Source organism: Lutra lutra, chromosome X, assembly GCF_902655055.1.
Source record: "Lutra lutra chromosome X, mLutLut1.2, whole genome shotgun sequence".
Taxonomy (NCBI): Eukaryota; Metazoa; Chordata; class Mammalia; order Carnivora; family Mustelidae; genus Lutra; species Lutra lutra.
In genome coordinates, this window is record NC_062296.1 from 54,979,285 (window position 1) to 55,000,293 (window position 21,009).

At 40.0% G+C, this 21,009-nt stretch overlaps 1 pseudogene; it reads left to right on the plus strand.

Annotated features, from left to right (window-relative positions):
* The first annotated feature begins 378 nt into the window (after positions 1 to 378).
* Positions 379 to 1,011, plus strand: LOC125091494 (dynactin subunit 6-like; annotated as a pseudogene).
* Positions 1,012 to 21,009: the final 19,998 nt, after the last annotated feature.

Genomic DNA, 21,009 nt, shown 5'->3' on the forward strand with positions numbered 1-21,009 from the left:
AGGCGCCCCTGTAGTTATAAGTTCTTTGACCTTTGAGATTAGTTTTCAGGCAAACTTTTTGGGTACTGTGAGGCTTTCTGGGAAAATCTCATTAACAGAAAAAATTTTAGCAGCCCTACCAGCTATCTAGCAAAATTCTCATTATAAAGCCTGACTTAACACAGTGTTTGTAACAGCCCCTCAGTTATGCATGTGATATAACTTAAAGATTTACAAGATATACTTAAAATTCACATATTTTATAATGTTTTCATTTATATTGTATCATTTTTTACTCAAACTCAATTTAAAGGAAATTTTATATCAGTACTAAAAATATAAAACATGCATCAGATGCTATGGTAAATATTTTTAAAAATTAATTCTGTGAGTGACAGGGACCAAATCATGGTGGAAAAGTCTCAAAAGAGTGTAAAGATTGCTCCTGGAGCAGTTGTGTGTGTAGAAAATGAAATGTGGGGTGATGTAACTATAGGATCTATGACAGCGATCCATACTAAAGCACAAATTATTGCAGAAGCCAGGCCAGTAGCGATTGGTGAAGGTAACCTAATAGAAGAACAGCTGCTTATCATAAATGCTCACCCTGATATTATCACCCCTAATGCTGAAGATCCATAACTGAAACCTATGATCACTGGCACCAACAATGTGTTTGAAATTGTCTGCTATTCCCAAGCCATGAAAATGGGAGATAATAATGTTATTGTATCAAAAGCATATTTGGACGGAAATATATTTACAAGTGGTTGGGTCACTGCAGTTTGTTGCAACCTGAATACAACTGAGGTCATTCCTGAGAAAACAGTGATCAACGGTTCAGACTGCCTTTGTGGTGTGCATACTGAGCAACCACAACTCCAGATACTACAGCTGGATTTCCTGATGAAAATCTTGCCAAACTACCACCACCTAAAGAAGACAATGAAAGGGAGCCCAACTCTAGTAATGTGTGAAGTCAATGGTGAGAAACCTCTTAAGGACTTGGTAATAAGATACCCCAGAGAATAAAACTAATTAAATCAATAGGTGGTGAGGAAGTAATAGTTTATCAAGACTTGTGGTGGCTTGGGAAGAATATACCTTGAGACTCACCACTTTGGGCACTAATTGCAAGCTTAACTGAACCATCTTCTGATTTGCTAATATGGCCACCACACTATAATTCAGGGAAAGAAGGAACTCTGGATGAGAGCATGAGAATTCCATTCTACACATAGTAAATTTAGTAAAGATTTCTGATTTATACATTAGTATTGCATGAATTTAGTTGTATAGCTCAGCCCCCAAGTCTGTCAATTTAGTCTATGAGTTCTAAATATTTTGATAAAATAGTTTCTGACCCTTTAGGACAAAGAACAAATTAAACACAGGCTGTACTGTGCAAACTTCACTCTGTGGGGCTTCTCCATAGACAGGCTACCAGCCTTCTTTACTAACAATCTCTATCTTACTGCGACTGAACTCAAACTTCATCACAGACATTCTAGGCAGTTATGCTAAGTGGTAGGACAAGCCCTGACATGCCTGTGACATAAAAACTAGAAAGTGGCAGGAAGAAGAAAGAAACCATTTTATCATAGCATCTCTCTGCAACAATGTAGTGATAGTTCTTGGGTCAAGATGATAGATTTTCACCAGTTGAATATTATCAAGTTTAAAAAAGCTACTTTACACTGTTCTCTTATTCACCAATGAACACACATTATAGTAATTATCTCTGCTATATAGAAAATTACATCCAAAATGTACCAACTTAATACAGTGAACATTTGTTATGTTACACAGTTTTGGCAGGTCAAATGTAGGAATGGTGTAGTTGGTGGTTTCTGGTGGTTCAGTGTGTCTCATGAAGTTTCTTTCAAGAAGTCAGTCAGACCTGCAGTCATTTGAAAACCTGACTGGGGCTGGATAGTCCACTTATAAGATGACAGATGACGGTCTCACAAGGCTATTGGAAGGAGGTTTTGATTTCATACCATGTGAGCCTCTCCACTGGGCTGTTTATCCTCACGATATGGCAACTAACTTCTCTCAGCTTCCTTCAGATCTAAGAGAGGAAGGACCTCGTCTCTAAATTTGCACAAGATCACTTCCACTTCATTTTATTTCTAAGAAGCAAGTCACTAAGTCCATCTCACACTCAAGGGGGAGGGGTTAAGCTCCACATTTTAAAGGGAGGAGCATCCAAGCATTCATGTTCATATTCTAAAACCACCAGCATATACATCCATTTATGCCTGGGTTCTCACTAGCACACTGTCTGCATCTCTCAGGGGTCTCCATATTGGGGAAGATGGGTTCAGGAAGGACTTCTCTTTATTAATGGTAATGGCACATGACATCACCACATGTCTTAACTTAAGTTTAACTTTAAACATAAGTTTAACTTCTCTAGGTTGAGTAGAAATTATTATAAATAAAAATTCTGAAGGACAAAAAATTTAATTCAATGAAATAAAAACTATAAAAGTTTAAAAATTAAGAATGAAACATAAATAATAAATTTAACTGATTTCCCTTTTACTAAATACTCTGGAAATGCTTTGCTATTTAATTTTATAACTGTCATTTATTTTTTTTCAAAGATTTATTTATCTAGTGTAGAGAGAGAGAGAGCAGGGTGGGGAGGGGCAAAGGGTGAGGGAGAAAGAAAGCAGACTCTGTGGTGAATGCAGAGGTGTGGCTCCATCTCACGGCTCTGAGATCACAGCCTGAGCTAAAACCAAGAATCAAATGCTTAACTGACTGTGCCACTCAGCTACCCCCATTTTAAATGTTGTGTAACACTCAGTTCATCTTGGTTGCCACCTCTTCCCTGAATGCCAGCCACTTTTAGAAAAAAAGAAAAGAGAATATTTAGACAAAAGAATAAGCTCTTTGAAATTAGACAGATCTGGGATTAATCCTGATACTTGCCATCTACTGCTACCCAACATTGTGAACTGTAAAAATCCCCACTACTCTTCATTATAGAGGGATAAATAAACACATAAAGCAACTAGCACAGTGCCTAATAAATAGCAAACTCAAAAACAGCAGTATAATTATTGTCATTACTGTTCAATAACAGAAAAGAACATTCGTGTTTTTAGATTTGAGCTTTAGACATTTGCCACACATTTTCTCAGATGTGTAAATCCCTATTTTCTTGTCAAAGCACTTAATACCTAAGAAGTTAAGTCACTCATCTTCTTGTGGATTCTACTTTCTAATTTCCCACTTGAACCCCAGCCTATATTCCACTCAACCTCTAGCTTTTACAAACTACTCCAAGTGCCCTGAACCCAGCAAGCTCTCTTTCACCTCCACATTCACTCTTCCTTTTGTACACACAGATGCTGGATGATTCTCCATTTGTTAACCAAGCTTTAATTATTCCACCATTTAAAATTTAATGAGTCCTTTTGTTCATTGTATATCTCCCCACACTAGAACAAAATATTAATTGGAGCAGGGAATCTGACTGTTGTGCTCTCAGCTATATCCCCAAAGCCTGAAAGACCTATAATAAGTGACCCATAAATATTCGTTGAAATAATTAACTGATCCTTGAACAGTCTGGGATACAGAGTCTGGTCCAAACGGGGCTTCCACTTGAACTCTGTGAAACATGGAAACTGGGCAGACTTCTCTTTCGTGAAGGCCCATCATCCAAGGAGGCAATACAACTAAGGCTTCAGGTTTCTAGAGTCAGACTAGGATGGAATTCAACCTCTATCTCTTACAAGTGTATGACTTTGGGGATGCTTCTCTACTTTTGTCAGCCTTAATTTCCTTCTCTTGTTAGTTATGCTAACGAGATATTTGAAACTGCTCAACACTTTCATTCATTCATTCTTTCATTCATTCAGCACACACTTACTTTTTAAAAATTTCTATTTATTTTTTTCATTTCTTTTGTGTTCCAAAATTCATTGTTTTTTTTTTAATTTATAATTTAATTTCTTTTCAGTGTAACAGAATTCATTGTTTATGCACCACACCCAGTGCTCCATGCAATATGTGCCCTCCACAATACCCACCACCAGGCTCATCCAACCTCCCACTCCTCCCCTCCAAAACCCTCAGATTGTTTTTCAGACTCCAGAGTCTCTCATGGTTCATCTCCTCCTCCAGTTTCCCCCAACTCCCTTCTCCTCTCCATCTCCCCATGCCCTCTGTGTTATTCCTTATGCTCCACAAATAATTGAAACCATATGATAATTGACTCTCTCTGCTTGACTTATTTCACTCCGTATAATCTCTTCCAGTCCCATCCATGTTGATACAAAAGTTGGGTATTCATCCTTTCTGATGGAGGCATAATACTCCATAGCATATATGGACCACATCTTCTTTATCCATCCATCCAAGAAGTTCTTTCCACAGTTTGGTGACTGTGGCCATCAGCACATACTTATTAAATGTCTCCTATACTGAGTGACAGTGCTCTGGGAATCAAGGGTAAGTCATAAACAAGTTACATCTGTCAGTTCACAATCTAGTGAATGAGCATACAAATAACTGTCTGTTCACACTACAGTGGTGTTAGGGTCATGATAAGGAAAATACTGGGTTCTGGTAGCAGGGGTTGTAGGAGCAACTGCCATTCTTCACTTCATGTTGCTTGTTTCCAATATTGAAGTCTGTCAGTTAACAAGTCCTGAAGCCTGCTTCTACAATCATTCTTCATGTTTCTATTCTTGTAGACTCTGCAATGCTGGAGCTGGCCTTGATTTGATGAGACAAATGTTATAATTCTGAGGTTTTCCCCAGAGGCAGATCTTATCAACATTCCTAAGGTTTTCCCCAGAGGCGGATCTTATCAACATTTGATAGTAAAAAATATAATGATAAAAATCGCTACCACTTGTTTTCAAGTGTACTTATAGATTCTTATTCATTGGGTCATAATCCATTATTATTATTACATACTCCGTTGCTCAAATTGTCTCATTTTAAAACATTACCTGTGTTCCAAGCCTTACACTAAATGCTTTCTTTACTTTGTTTATACCTTGCCACATACTTATGACAAATATCCTATTTTTATACCAATTCCACATACTAGGTAACAAGTTAAAGGAAATGTAGGGGATTGTCAAGTCAAAGTGCCAATAGAGAAAGATGTTTAAAAGCATAGGATCCATTCAAAGTACCCTTCTATACTATAAGAGACCAGGGCTCCTTGGGAAAAACGCTGATTCCAGGGCTGGAACAGCCAAAGTACAAAAAGAGTCTGGAACATCTTGCTGCATCAGAAAAAGTTTCAAAGAAAAATGTACACACACCAAAGGACATGGGAACAGAAGTCAAGGGGCTTCCAGTGACCAAATCTGGGCAAATTCAAGCATCAAAATAAATTGTGATGGTAATGGGTCATTACAAAGTGAATAAAATATATATTCATGAACCCATACTGAAACAAATGAAGACATGAATAATTAATAAATGAGGGTGAGAGAAAAGCTCTTCATTGCAGAAGAACCCTTACTAGTAAATGGGGAAAAATGATAAAGTTGGATACATAATTTTTCAAATGTCATGTGTTAATGGATTCAGTGATGAATCATCAATGGATAATAGAATGGGATATTTCCATAGCCTCCAAACATCTCCACACAAAATATTTAAGTGCACAAAGGGAAAATACCAACTTTACGTTGGAATATTCTGATGAATACAACCTTAACCCAGAGATCAAATTTAGTATCTCCAGTGATGGAATAAATGGATATCAGGTGCCAACTGATATAATGCACTGAGAAGGACACAGTAACCTTTTGTGATCTTCCTTGCAGAAATGCATAAGTTGAATCTAATCATGAGAATAGAAAATCAGGTAAACCCAAATTGAGGGACACTGTAGTAAATGGCTCACACGTCTCAAAACTGTCATGGTTGTGTAAGACAGCAAGTTTGAGAACTTGTTCCAGAGTGAAAAAAAAAAGAAGCAAAATAACAACTAAATACAATGTGTGATACCAGACTGGAGAGAAGAATGGACAAACTATAAAATTTATAAAATTTTCTATAAATGACATTGGTTTTTTTTCAAAGTTTGGGTATTAATGAAGGTACGTATTATAGGGAACACTGGGTGTGGTACATATACAATGAATCTTGGAACACTGACAAAGTAAAATTAAATGAAAAATACAAAAAGAAAAAAAATAAAATAAATTCTAGTTAGTTAACATATAGTGTAATATTGGTATCAGGAATAGAATTTAGTGATTCATCACATATGACACCTAGTGCTCATCATAACAAGTGCCCTCCTTAATACTCATTACTCATTTAGCCCATCCCACATCCATCTTTCTCCATCAGCTCTCAGTTTGTTCTCTACTGTTAAGAGACTCATGGTTTGGGGCGCCTGAGTGGCTCAGTTGGTTAAGCGGCTGCCTTCAGTTTAGGTCATGACCCAGGGTCCTGGGATCGAGCCCCACATCAGGCTCCCTGTTCAGCAGAGAGCCTGCTTCTCTCTCTTCCCCTCTCCCTGACGTTCTGCTTACTTGTGCTCTCTCTCTAACTCTCTGTCAAATAAACAAATAAAATATTTTAAAAAAACAGACTCATGGTTTGCTTCCCTCTCCTTTTTTTCCTCCTATATCCATCTGTTTGTTTCTTAAATTCCCTGATGTTCACAGCAGTATTACCAATGATAGCTAAACCATGGAAAGAACCCAAATATCTATCAACTGATGAATAAAGAAGATGTGTTTACATCTTCTTTATCTTTATACATATGTATTATTTTCATATTTTATGATTTTTATTCATGTTATGTATGTTCTATTCATATTATGTTTATCCATGTTATATTCATATCATATATATATATATATATATATGCAGAGAAGAGAGGGAGAGAATATCAATGTTATCAATGTTATATATATATAACATTCCATTATATCTACCATGGAATATTACTCAGTCATCAGAAAGAATGAAATCTTACCATTTGTAATGATGTGGAGGGAGCTACAGTGTATTATATTAAGTGAAATAAGTCAGAGAAAGACAAATACTATACGATTTCACTCATATATATTTTATTTATTTATTTATTTGACAGACAGAGATTACAAGTAGGCAGAGAGGCAGGCAGAGAGAGAGAGGAAAGCAGGCTCCCCGCCGAGGAGAGAGCCCGATGCAGGGCTCGATCCCAGGACCCTGGGATCATGACCTGAGCTGAAGGCAGAGGCTTTAACCCACTGAGCCACCCAGGCACCCCCGATTTCACTCATATAAATGACATTGAGATAACTGGCCACATTTGAATAAGGTCTGTAAATGAAATATATAATAATATGGTTATCAACGTTCATTTATTGATTTTGATAATTGTGTGTTTTTTTAAAGATTTCATTTATTTATTTGCACACGTGCAAGAGAGCACAAGCAGAGGGGAGGGGCAGAGGGAGAAGCAGACTCCCTGCTCAACAGGGAGCCTGCTGTGGGACTTGGTTCCAGGACCCTGGGATCATGACCTGAGCTGAAGTCAGACACTTAACCGACTGAGCCACTCAGGCACCTGATAATTGTAATGTGTTTATGCAAAAGGATGTCTTTGTTCTCATGAAGGTACTCTAAGGTATTTGGGGGTAGAAGGGCATATCTACAGCTTGCTCTCAAATATTTTGGAAAAAAAATTGTATGTATGTGTATCTGTATGTAGTATGTGTAAGGAAAAGAAAAAGAAAGAGGGAAGGGAAAGAGAGAGTCAGAGAGAGAGGGAGAGAGAGAATAAGAGAGACAAAATATGCAAGATATTACAATTGAAGTATTTGGGTCAAGTATAAACAGGAGTTTTCTGTTCTTGGCTATACCCTTGAGGGTGTAGATGGCATGTAACGCCACAGAATTGGATGTGATTACCAAGGGAATGAGTGTAGGCGAGAAGAGATACGGACCAAGGACTGAGTTCTGAGGAAGGTCAATGTCAAAAGGTCACAAGGAAAGGAGGAGAGCCAGCCAAGGAGATTGAGGACGTCAGAGAACAACCAGGAAGGTACTGTCCTGGAACCCAGGTGTGTATGTGTCAACTTGGTTTGTTTCTCTAGACAACTCTGAAAAACACACCAGGAAAGAAAGTACTTCCAGGAAGTGTGAGTGATCAACTCTGTCCAAAATTATTGATAAGTCAACTGAGGAGAGACCATTTGATCTAAAAATACTGATGACACTGTTATCTTGACCAGAACAGTTTTAGTTTAGTAGAAGGTGTATAAGCTTCATTGGTATGTGATTAAGACAGAATGGGAGAAGAATTGGAGATAGTGTGTATAGAAAACTCTGTCTGGGAGGTTTGCTATCAAGAGGAGGATAAAGGGTCTTGCAGGTGGTAGAAGGAGTGAGGTAAAAAGAAGGTTTTTCGCTTGTTTTGTTTGGGGTTTTGTTTTTAAGATGAAAACAATAGGGGCACCTGTGTGGCTCAGCAGTTAAGCTTCTGCCTTCCCCTCAGGTTGTGATCCCAGGGTCTTGGAATAGAGCCCCTTGTTGGGCTTCCGGCTCAGCAGGGAGCCTGCTTCTCCCTCTCCTCCTCAGTCCTGCTCTCTCTTTCACTCTCTCTGTCTCTCTCAAATAAATAAATAAAATCCTTTTTAAGAAGATGAAAACAAATAGCACCAGTTTGTAGGCTGACAGGAATAATCCAGCAGAGGAAAGAAAAGTGATAATGATCTTACAAATGCCCTGAGAGCATGGATTTCTTTTTTGGTTTAGCCAATCTAGATGAAAATTCTGATACTTCCAACAGAAAGCATTTTCATTAACGGAGTGAGCAATGCCTAGGCATACCTACAAATTTGCTGTTTTATGCCTATTGAGCAGATATAATATATAAAAGTACTCTCATTCTGGCTTGGATAATAAATTTTATGTACTAGTTTGGATGATAGATTATATAGGCACATGAATTAGTTAGGAACATCAGTACTGAAGCCAAAGATTCCAACCCTGGGCCTGTCACAAACTGTCATGATGGAAAGATTACTTACTTTCTGTGTTCAATTTCTTCACATTAAAACAAAGCGACTAATGACACATGTGTCATGGTATTGTGCTGACCAAATGAGGTAAAGCACCTATAGAGCTTACAAAAGGACTTGCCAAATATGGAAAATATTTCATAAATGTTAGGTATTGTTAAATTTGCATGCGACTTGATGTAAACTTCCCCTTTACAGTAAAGAATGTAAACTCCTTGTGCATCTGTTTTCCCTACACACATGTAGCCTTAAAGGTAATTGGTTAACATGCAACTGAAAGTGAAATCATTCACAGATGGATTTTATAGTTTGGAAACATGGAAATAGAGTATTCAACTAAGATACAAAGGAAATTTAAAAATCAGGGGCGCCTGGGTGGCTCAGTGGTTTAAGCCGCTGCCTTCAGCTCAGGTCATGATCTCAGGGTCTTGGGATCGAGTCCCACATCGGGCTCTCTGCTCAGCGGGGAGCCTGCTTCCCTCCCTCTCTCTGCCTGCCTCTCTGTCTACTTGCGATCTCTCTCTGTCAAATAAATAAATAAACTCTTTAAAAAAAATCAATGTTAGTCCATGGACTGTGTGAAGAGGCTTGGTGTTATGTGTAAATCTATGTAAGTTTATTATATAAATTATGCAAATTTATGTGTCAACTTGACTGAGCCAAAGGGTGGCCAGGTATTAGGTCAAACATTATTCTGAGTGTGTCTATGAAGATGTTTATGGACAAGACTTACATTTGCACAGGTAGAAGTAGTAAAAAGATTGCCCTCTCTAATGTGGGTGCCCCATATCCAATCATTTGAAGGCTACACGGATCAAAAAGGCTGACTTTTGTTCAAGCAAGAGGGAACCCTTCTTGCCAGACTGCTTGAGATGGGACACTGCTCTTGTCCTGCCTTTAGACTCGAACTGAAAGATCAGAACTTCCTGAGACCTGATCTCAGCAGCTGTAGGACTTCAAATTAAACCATCACCTCTCCTGGTTCTCAGGCCTTTTGACTTGGACTGGAACTACACCAGAGCTCATCTGGCTCTTTACCATGCTGGCATAGATGTTAGTATTACTGGACCCCATAATTATAAAGGATATAAGCCTTGCTTATATATATATATATATATATATATATATATATATATATATATATAATACCATGCTGGCATAGATGTTAGTATTACTGGACCCCATAATTATAAAGGATATAAGCCTATACTTATAATAAATCCCTCTCTCTCTCACTCTGTGTGTGTGTGTGTGTGTATAAAACCTTGATATATCTATATATATAAAAAAATGAGGACATTTCCTGGTATATATAACTATATATATATATATATATATATATATATATACACACACACACACACACACACAATAATATTATGTATTTATATATAAATATGATATAAATACAAATATTATTACACATATTCTTCTATTACATATACATATTTATCATATAAGTATTATATAAATATTATATAAAATAAATATATCTTAATACATATTGACATATTAAAATATATACAATTTCACACATATTTATATATATATATGTATAAAACAATGGGGACATTTCCTGCTAAGATGACTGCCATACTTACTGTCAAGTAGTTGCAAACTGGAGCTGCCCATTCAGTCCCTGCCCTTTAGATAACGAAGAACATTCAATTCCAAAGATATCTTATGGGGCAACAACAGGTATGCACAGTCAGGGAAATTGCAGATAAGGTCTCTGAGATAAGCTGAAATAAATTATTATGAAGAAGGGTCTGGGGGCACCTGGGTGGCTCAGTAGGTTAAGCAGTTGACTCTTGGTTTTGGCCCACATCATGATCTCAGGGTCCTGAGATCAAGCCCCATGACGGGCGCCACAATCAGTGGGGAGTCTGCTTTAGGATTCTCTTTCTCTCCCTCTGCCCAACCCTTCTCTCTCTCTCTCTCTCTCTCAAATAAATACATCTTTAAAAAAGAAAAATGGCCTGATGTCATAGACATTCTTTGAGGCTTTAGAGTCAGACAGTCTGGCTCCAACATTCCGTGATCCTAGCTGAGTTCCAGAATTCTAGTTTATTAAGCATGTGTGTACGTGTGTATTTGTGTGTGTAGAGCACTTCTTTTATAAACAATCTTGACAAATATACACAGACCCCTGGGGTTAAGATGTGCCTGTATGATGTTCTGTACTGAGAGTTGAATACATACATATACATACATATGTATATGTATATACATACATCTATACCCTATTGATTCTGTTCATCTGGAAAACTCTGAATAATACACTTGGGAAGGCACAAGCCCCTTGTTGAAGTACAACAACATGCTGACATGATATAACTCAGTAAAGAGTGGGCGTTATGGTCACAGGGTTCAAACAATCAGGGTCACAAAAACAGGTTTCCGTAAATAATTAAGTGATGGTTATTAAAGGTTGTGGTAGGTAGCATTCTAAAACTGGTCTCCCAGGATTCCCCACCATAATCTCAGATACCATAAATAAGAAGAATTATCTTGTCCATATTTGTGTTAAGTTACACGGCTAGAGGGATCTTACAGGTGTAAGGAAGGTTACTAAACAATTGACCGTAAGTAGAGAGATTATCCAAAAGAGCCTAATTTAATCATAGGACCTCGTTAAAGGCAGACAGTTTTCTCTGGCTAGTAGCAGAAGGGCAAGCGGGAGAGATGTGACGCACAAGAAGGATTTGACACACCACTGCTTGCTTGAAGGTGGAGAGAACCACATGCAGAGAAATACAGGCAGCCTCTAGAATCTGAGAGCAGCCCCGACAACATCCTGCACCATGGAAGCTAAATTCCTCCAACCACCTGGATGAACTGGGAAATAGCTTCCTCTCCAGAGCCACCAGGTAAGATCCCGGCCCAACTGACACGTTGATTTCAGCCTGGGACACCCTGAGCAGAGAACTCACTAGATCCATGCCACATATCTGACATACAGAAACTGTGAAATGATAAATATGGGTTGACTTAAGATGCTAAATTTGTGGCAACTTGTTGTGCAGCAAAAGTACACTGATATCAGGTATTTATGTCATTAGCATATTGAATCTATCATAGCTAAGGTCATTCTCTATATTACCCAACTTACCGGAGGGGATGGGACATGATTTCTGCCCCAGCCATAACCACATGTAGCTCTAAGGTGCAAATGAAAATAAGCACAGCCATAGTCACAGTGTAGAGAATTCTAACTCTCATGTAGTGAAAATAAATTGCGATATAGAGGCAAGAAGGAACAGCTTGAAGTGTGGCAGTACCCATGAGGACATTTCCTGCTAAGATGACTGCCATAGTTAGTCTGAAGGAGTTGCAAGCTGGAGCTGCCCATTTGGTCCCTGCCCTTTGGATAAAGCAGAACATTCAGTTCCAAGGATATCTTACGGGGTAACAAAAGACATGTACAGTCAGGAGAATTGCAGGTAAGGGCTCTGAGTTAAATTGAAATAAATTACTATGAGAAGGGGCCTGGGGGCACCTGGGTGCCTCGGCTGGTTAACCAGTTGACTCTTGGTTTTGGCTCAGGTCATGATCTCAGGGTCCTGGGATTGAGCCTCACAATGGGTACTACGATCAGTGTGGAGTCTGCTTTAGGATTCTCTCTCTCCCTCTGCCCCTCCCCTCTCTGTCTCTTTCTAAAATAAATAAATCTTTAAAAGAGCAAAAGGGTCTGATATCAGACATTCCTTGAGGCTTTAGAGTGAGACAGACTGGCTCCTACACTCTATGATCCTAGCTGAGTTCCAGAATTGTAGGGGTGTGTGTGTGTGTGTGTGTGTGTGTGTGTGTGTGTGTAAAACACGTCCTTGATGAGCAATCTAGAAAAATCTTTACACACCACTGGGGTTAAGATCTGCCTGTATGATTTTCTGTACTAAGATGGTTGGATCAGCTTGAAAGATCCCACTAATCCCAGAGCCTACCAAAGTGTGTGGTATATATGGATTTTCTGACCTTCATCCCATTGCCTACGTTCAGTAGCTTCTAGTACCGGTGTATTGTTGACCTCCTGGCTTCCTAATCCGTGCTGGCCTTTCTAATAATCTTTCAGTTTCTGAAATGTTCTTCCAGTGGGAGAAGTTCTGAAATTCCCCTAGGCTTTGCAGATACAAAGTGACTGATATACAGAAATCACACCTGTAAAGAAACTGAACTGCAGAAATTAATTAATAAATACAAGCCTGGCAGTGTGATTCTTGTTTTGGTAAAATTTATCAACTTCCAGGAATATGGACTCATGTCTGTGAGTCCCCAAAATCTAGAATTTCCAGGTACAGGCATACATGTTCATAGTCACGAGGACACAGGTCCCCTGACTTGACTCCTGTTCCTATTGCCTCCGTTCTTCCTCAGGCCAATTCTATGTCTCCTCTTCCTCTTTCCCTCTCCTGTGCTGCAAATGCACCCTCTGGAGACTTCTAATTCACAAATGACATTCCATTCTTTGTTTTCCTGTGAGGGACTTCAGTGCTGGGACCATGATCTGTTCTTTGCCATATCCTGCATGAAGCACACCACATGACACATGGTAGGCATTGCTGAAGGTTTGCTGAATTCATCTCTTTCATAAAGAAACATGAAGGTAAAAACATCCACGTCCAGTCTGCAGGTAGTGCAGTAGATGTTTCCTATATGAGTACCATATGTGTGGGTTTTGAGTATCCGGGGCCTGGCATGCCCTTCTAGAAGCTAGAAGGTGTTGGAGGAATAGAAATCTGGTCCATTTGTCAGTGTGCATCTACATGCCACATAGCATACTTTTCAGCACACAATATGGCTTAAAGCAACAACTCCCAGGACTTAGTCATGTATATGCCTTTCCATATCTACCACCCTCGAATATAATACCATGTTATAAACATAGTATATCACGTGAAAGAAAAGTATTATTTGCAAGAGCAAAACTCTAAAAGTAAATAGAGTGATAACATAGCAATGGTAAAGAATATTTTAATTTACATTGGTGACTTTCAAAAATATGGAAATTTTATAAAATGATATTATTTATTTCTTTGAGAGACAGAAAGAGAGAGAACACAGGGGGAGAGAGAGAGGGAGAAGCAGACCCCACTGAGAAGGGAGCCCGATGTGGGGCTTGATCTCAGGACTCTGGGATAATGACCTGAGCCAACAGCCAACACCTAACCAACTGAGCCATCCAGCTGTCCCCTATTTTTTTTTTAAAGGTCAGTATAGGCTGACCAATGCAGGCAGTGGATTGTCACAGCAGTCTTAAACCTCAGCTCTACCACTTTCCAGCTGTGGGTGTCAGGGCCAACATATCTATCCTTCTGAGCCTGAATGTCATTATTTATGAAATTGGAACAATGGTACTTATATCACAGGAATTTTATGAAAATGATCAGCAAAATATGCAAAATACCTGAAACATGGGAGGCCCTCAAAGAGTTTTTAATGATCTTTTCTGATACAGTAGTTAAGAAACAAACAAAAAACCAAGCAGGATTCCTTTATGAGGATTTTGGGAACTATATACATAAGGAAGTTCATCCAGAGCAGCAAGTCTAGGATACTTCTTTCTGAGATGTAGAATCAAAAGAAAAAACTATTTGAAAGACATTAAAGTGAAGTTTAGAAACCAAGAGTCTCACTGGTATCCTTAACTAGGAGAGATAATATTGTTATATGAGAAAACACCTGACAAAACACTAATTTTCAAACTTGCCTTGAAATAGGTAACCCAAAAGAAGATGGAGAACAAGAAAAGGAAAAGCTGTTTTCCTCCCAGTCTCAAATTCCAGAGACTAAGGCCTGGCTCAGAACTTTGGTCAGAGCTCCTCTACCATGGTGTTCACTGATGTTGCATCTTTCCAGAACAGGCTGATTTTACTGGGGGTACTCAAAGATTTTACTGTGAAAGGAGGAATGCTGCCATTTTCCTTTTCCCAAGTTGATACCAAACATTGGTTGTATGTGCTTTGTTGTCTTTATCGAAGGAGCCTGTGAAACATGTGTAACAGCTTGGTGACCCTGAGAAAACAGTTTTTGCCTCCGAGGGAACTGGTCTCATGGTGTCTGGGCCTGTGGGTGAGCAGTGTCATTGACAATAAAGCATCTTCCCTCCTGGGCGGGTTTGATGCCTCAGTGGAAGGATTTGGCAGGATTCCCACACAAGGAAATCAGCTCTGCAACAAAGGACCCTCCTCACGATCCATCCACAATCGTCTAAAGTCACACAGGACTGGTAAATAACAATTACTCTGTTCCCACATGAGAACTTGAAACAGTCATCTTTCCTCTGCCACAGCCAGAACCAGTGTGGAATAGATCAGCATTGGGCCGAAGGAACAGGGGGAAAGTCTCTGGCATGAAGAACTTCTGAAATCGTGGGAGATAGGATGACAGAGCAGAGAGCTGTATCAGCGAAAAATGGAAGAGGAACCAGACAGGACTGCTGGGCGCAAGTTAAGTGGGCCTGGCCGATACTGCAGACTTTCTTGACTTTCATGTCATCAATGAGTCGTGAGTTTCCACCTCACGCACCTACCTACCAGCTTTCAGACCCTGGGCAATTTCCCCTATGTCCCCGATCTCAACATCCTCCTCCCTTGTGAATTGGGAATGACTGTATTTCCTTGAAGCGTTTTTATTAGGACTAAAGGAAAGATGGATGAAGAACCTAGTGTAAGACCCATCATTATGTGCACTATTACTTAACATCAGCCTCAACATTCATTTCGACTCTGTCAGTAAATTGCTTTCATTTTATCTGTTTAATTATATAACTATGTTTCATTCCCAAAGATAGTTTTATTTTCATAGATATTATGTAAATTATAGTCAAGTCCTGCACAGATAAAGTCATCAGGTGATGAATGGCTATCTGAAACGCCACTCTAAATCCTGTTGTGCAGGAAGAACAGTGCCAGCCCTAGGAGGGATCCACAAAACATGAGTCAGACTTCTAGCCCTCAAATATCTCCCAGCTGACTAGCGTAGTTCCCATGGAAGCTGATATATACATGGTGCTGACAATGATGGCACCTCCTAGAATAACTGCAGTTTGGAAACAGAATGTTTTCCCTACTACTGTCACTTTCAAAAGATTAATTAACTAATTGTTTCAACAACATTCAGCAATGCCTTTCCAATTGTATCAGAAACTGTTCTGGATGGTGGATTGACAAAGACCAGTGAAACATGGCCCTTGCCTCAAGGGTGTCACAATGCAGCAAAGGAAACAGACAGGTCCGTTACATCAACAGATATGGTCTAGATGACTACAGTGTGTGCTCAGCAGTGTTCTGGGCTGCTTCACATAAACCGGTAGGCAAAGAGACAAAGATCCCTAGCTTCTACTCAAGCAGGAGTTACAGTGGGGGGAGTGGGGAGAGAAATAAGCAATAAGCGTAATAAAGAAGTAAATAATAGAGTCTGGTAGGTGATAATTCAGGCTAAGGTAAAACGGATCAGGAATATGGGGTGGGGTGGAAAGGGTGAGTGCACTTGGCAATCTAAAATAGGAGGTGGCGGTGCTTGTAGACCTTCATGAGGATTCAGCATTTGACTCTGACACATGAACAGAGGAGCGCTAGCAAGGGTTTAGGTGCTGAATGAGAAGGTACAGGGACAATGTCAGTGAAAAGGAGAGACACAGCAGTCAGGGAACTAGAGCTAGGGATCAAAGAAACAGGAGAACTCAAGGAGGGCTGCCTCTTGGAGAGGATGGAAGCACTCACCTGCACTTGACATCCATTGAGCTTTGTGTTCAGACCCTTGGCTGCACAGCTGTGCCATGACTCACAAAATCACAAAAGTAAAAGGCCTGTAGGTCACCCTGTGATTCACTCATTACTCAAAGGGAAAAATTGGAGGCATACTTTTTGCTTCAATCACTTTGTTTTGGGGATGATTCTACTGAACTATCTAGTATAGATGCACTACGAGGCCAATTCTATAGTGGAGGGACTACCCAAGACACACAAAGAAGCAACAAATGGGGGAACATGCGGAGAGTGATTTGAAAGACACAACCCACCCCACCTCCCCAAGAGAAAAGATATATGGAGATGCCTCTGTTCACTCATCTTTCTTTTCGTATCACTAATAAACAATTAACAGGTACAACAGTAACTGGCCTTTGATCCATGGAGCTTCTGTTACACTCTAATACTCAAACCATATATTTTGAACCCTTCCTGAACACCGAGTTCCAGGCAGTGGGCTGAATCAGTAGGAACAAGTATGTTTCAGGTTGGCTCCCCGCCTTTGACTTTCTTACAAACATGCTGGCAAAACATTACAAAGCTCCATGATTACAGTGATGACAGAACTAAAGTCAAGGGAGTCTGGAAAGGAAAAAAAGAGCGGGGTAACTGAATCCTGGTGTAAGGGGAGGGTGGGCACCCATGGTCAGCAAAGCCTTCCCCGGTGAGTTGAAGTTAATGGGGTAGGTAGTTTAGAATCCCATTTTACAAATGAGAAATAATATGGCCAGAGATATTCCCTTGCTTCAGGCTGCATAACTACTTGAGAGAGCCAAACTGAAATTCTAGGTCATTTGGTTTGTAAAACACCACATTTTCTCTCATTGACTACGACTAAAATCACTTCACCTGACTGTTTCCCTTTACTATATCCTGAAATCCTCTCAGGTATGTTGTGGTCACTCTCCTGAAAGCTGGTTCCAGCTGTAAATGCTACAAGGCTCTGGGAAGTTCTGTAACAGTCTCCCTCCCAGGTAACAGCTGTTCTGGAAAGTGCCTCTCTCTTTGAATTGTAAACCACCATCTCACTAAGTAAGGTGCTCAACTTCCCATGGATGTGGCTGTCACTTTCCAATCTGCCTGTTCCTTCCCACTCTAGAAAAGAGGCAGAAATATGTATCGGACTTGTTGGTCTCACAGCAGATCCCCTGTGCTTTAGAAGATTCCATAGAAGCTATGTTCTCCTGGGTGTCTGGGTCTTCCTGGTAATAGAAAACAGGAGGAGAAGGAGAAGGGGTGGGGAGAGAGAGAGAAAGGGAGGGAGGGAGGGAGGGAGGGAGAACAGAAGACATCTGTACCACAGGAATGGCATGTCTCAGAGAGAGGAAGAGCATTTCTTTTGGAGTCACACAGACAAAGGTGTGAATATCAGCCCCTTCACTTACTGTCTTACTTAAGCACATCTCAGCCTGTTTCTTAATCTGCTGAGGGGTATTTTGATATTCATTGTTCTGGTTTGTTGGCAGTTAAATATTAAGTGTATAAAACCTATCAGACCATCAATAAATCAAAATCAGTGCCTAGAGTGATGACAATACAGAATATCTTCTCTAGTGCATCACTTAATTCCATTTTATGTGTGCAGAAAATATTGAATTTTGAGTTGTCAAGTAACATGTCCAGGTAGCACACTTGATTGGTGGCAGTGAGGTAGGCACTCAGGTGTTCTTTTCACTAGATTGTGCAGGAGAAAAACATCTAGATGGAAAATACCTTTCTTTGAACCCAGTGACTCTGAGCAAATGAACGCCTCATGTAAGAAGTCAACTCTGAACCTCATCAAAAAATGACACAACAAACTATAGCTCTTGATCAAAATAATCCTTTGACAAGACATGGTGATGCTACGAGAGCACAGGCTGTAGAGAGACATGAAGACTTGAATTCAAATGTCAACTCCACTCTAAGTCTTCTCTTCTATGAATTGCAAATAGTAACCTTCTCGTTAAGATTTAATGGGCTGTTCAGTAGGATACAGGGGACCATCACAGGGCTTGCCACACAGACTCTACTTGACAGATAACTCATGTCTTAACCTCACTCCCTTCCTTAGGTCTCCAGGGGAAGTTCACGGTCAACCTTTTCAAGTGGAGGTTACATTTCCACTATGAAAAGCATTTTCTCTCTCTCTCTTATTTTGGGTGGGATTTTGTTGGGTGGCAGTTACCGGTTGTGCCAACCAGTTTCTGATGCACAACAAACCGTCCAAAATGTAGTGACTTTGAACAACCAATTCTTTTGTTCCCGATTCTACAGGTCAATAATTTCAGCTGGGCTCAGCTGAGAGGTCCTTTTGCTCTTCTTGGAAGGCTTGCTTATGCATCTGTGGTCAGTGCCCCTGGCTCTGCTGGGGGCTGGATGGTGTATGATGGTCTCACCCACATTTCTGGCGATTGGTTCACTGTCACCTGTGGTGGAGGGGATGCATGGGCCCTGGGTCTCTCAGCATCCACTTAACCCACGCTTCTTCACATGGTTGTTGTCTTGTGTCAAGAGCACCAAGAGAGGGCAAACCCTGGTGTGCAAGCACTTTTCAATTCTCTCCTTGCTTCACTCTTGCTACTGTTCCATTGGACAAAGCAAATTCCATCTCCAAGGCCAAGGGAAATGTGGGAGGAGATACAGGCAGACATGTACAAAATACATTTGTTACTCTAACAGTCTACTGTTAAGGTAGCTTGTGAAATAACCCTGTTCATCATTAGAGAAATCTTAACTATGGGTGAACTAGACAGTGGAATGCTAGCTCTCAAAAATGATGTTGACACTTCTATACAAAAAGTCATACCTATCTTGCCTCATGATCAGTCTAATAGGTGAATCATAAAATTATTTTTACAAAATTCTGCTAAAAAAAGATCAGTTTGAGATTTTCCCAGCATTGTACCATACCTGTAAATTGCGGATCCCCTTATCCAGAAATGTGCTATGACTTTGCCCGTAGGAATCCAGCCTGCACCTCTTTCCATATCTTAATGTTGCTATTCCTCTCCCTTCCAAAATAACAATATGCCCCAACAGACACCTATTGCGTAGGCATCCTCTGATGGGGAAGTGATAGACGAGACTAGGAAGCGGCCCCTCTGGTAAGACAAGGAGAAAATACATGCTAACTCTAGTCTTGTGATGTGGTTGGGGCCTGGATGGGCCACCACTCCCCATTAGCCCCTTGCCCCACCTCCCAGCTTTGCTAGAGTTCCTCTTGATTCATTCAAGCCATCTTTCAAAGCTGAGTCCGAGCTCTATCATTTTCGACTACAATGTCCTAACTTTATTGCTCAGGATCCCTTGGTATTTTATTTACTGTGTGGTGGCTGATATGGCTACCGCGAAGGCCGTCATTTCCCTACCATATTTTCTATGTGATTACTGCTGGCATACATGAAACCATTAGTGCTTTAAATAGTAATACTTCATTCTACCATGGAAGGGAATTCATTTTTACTCATTTCGTAGGCTTTTCCCAAGAAGATATTCATATCATTTGGAAATAATGAAAATTTGGTCTTCTTTACTAAAACAACGCTTTTTTTCTCTTTATGATCTCCTTACACTGGAAAGATCACCTAAAGCAAAAGTTAACAATATTGGTGATAATAGGTATATTTGCCTAGACCTTGACTATAATGGAATTTTTTCTAGTTGCTTAACATCATTCGTGTATTTGTACATTAGGCACACTGAGGACTGCAGCCTGCTAAAACCTACGTTCCTAGTTTGTTTTTAATCACGGGGTGTCACATTCCTTCAAATGTTCTTTGATCGGCGCCTGGGTGGCTCAGTGGGTGGAGCCTCTGCCTTCAGCTCAGGTCATGATCCCAGCGTCCTGGGATCGAGCCCCACATCAGCTCTCTGCTCAGCAGGGAGCCTGCTTCCCCCTCTCTCTGCCTGCCTCTCTGTCTACTTGGGATCTCTCTTTCTCTCTCTCTCTCTCTCTCTCAAATAATTAAATAAAATCTTTGAAAAAAAATGAACCGCTTATAAGAGAAAGGAAACAAATGTTCTTTGATCATCCATATACCATTAAAATATGGTCAATACTAGTATCTCTAGTGGTTGAAGTCATTCTCTTTACGTCTCCATTTTGTCATTTCTTCATATGGAACCCACACATTTTTGTCCTATTATGCTCTAGATATTGCAGGAGTCTGTTGCCACTGGGAACAGGATCATTTTTATGAGCTATTCTGGGTATAAATGGAGTGTAGCAGACCTTGGGAAGCTGATCTCACTTGTTATTTAAGAATTGGGCTGTTGAGGCGCCTGGGTGCCTCTAGTCC